This window comes from Amphiura filiformis, chromosome 15, assembly GCF_039555335.1.
Source record: "Amphiura filiformis chromosome 15, Afil_fr2py, whole genome shotgun sequence".
NCBI classification, from domain to species: domain Eukaryota; kingdom Metazoa; phylum Echinodermata; class Ophiuroidea; order Amphilepidida; family Amphiuridae; genus Amphiura; species Amphiura filiformis.
The window spans coordinates 16,856,082-16,857,195 of NC_092642.1; positions in this window are offsets into that span (position 1 = coordinate 16,856,082).

A 1,114-nucleotide genomic window follows, 5' to 3' on the forward strand; every position below is an offset into this window, starting at 1 on the left:
TTGGTGCTTGAAAAAAGTTAGCCACGCGTGTGTATGGTTCAGTGCCCCCGAGAGTTTTTATGGTTAGAAACTGAATGATTTATAGGATTAGGTGTTCAGATAGGCATACACAGCACAGTGGCGTAGCCAGTTGGGGGGGGGCAGGGGCCGTCGGTTCATGTAAGGCAGTCGGTAGACGGAAGGCGTTGGTGAAAAAAAAAATGGGTTAACAATAGACTATTTGTTACCCAGGGTGTCAGAAAGAAGGGGAGAATTGTATAAAAATGATGAAAAATTATGAATTCTACATACAAATTGTGTGTTTTTATGTTAGCACCTATTATCCTTTTTTTTATTTGCTCTTCACTTTTTCAAACCATGCAAAAAAATTTTGGGTCAACAAGTCACAACTTCCGTCGGCAAAAAATATTTCCGTCGGTACATTTACAAGTTGTGCCCCCTCGGTTCCAAAATCCTGGCAACGCCACTGACACAGCACCTGCTCACGGATTCACTTACGCAGGCGCTTTTTCTTCTCAATGACCTCTGACCCCCACCCCATCTGAGTGTTATTATTTTGCAATTGAAGATTGTAGTGGAAGAAGTGCCTAAGTGCACATAGTTAGTACTTAGAAAATGTAGGTCGTATTCTCAGATAAAAAAAAATGTGGATCAGAAAGTTCCCCCTTTTCGTTTGAAAGTTGCATTATTAAAGGAAGATTTCGTGATCCTAGCATCCTCTTTTTATGACATTTTTCAGTAGATATCCACGAAAAAAGCTTGTTTTGAGAAAAGTGGGGGGATGAGGCTGTGGATCACGAAATGCCCTTTTAATATGTTTTGTGTCATTTATACATTAACATTATACAAGTATATTTGAAAACAGGAATGATTTGATCTATGAAAAATATGAAAAAAATGGTCTATTTTATTCTTAGAATCATTTCTGAACACTTACGCGCTTCTTCCACTACTGTAGTCTTCAATTGCAAGTTTAAAATCAGTTGGAAATCAGATGGCAACCCTAACCAAAAACAAAACAAAGTCAGTTCTAAAACAATGGAACTTTATCGCAGCTCAGTCTTTCTTTCTTTATCCAGATGGTGTATGCCCTAACCCAATTGATGTACCTGAG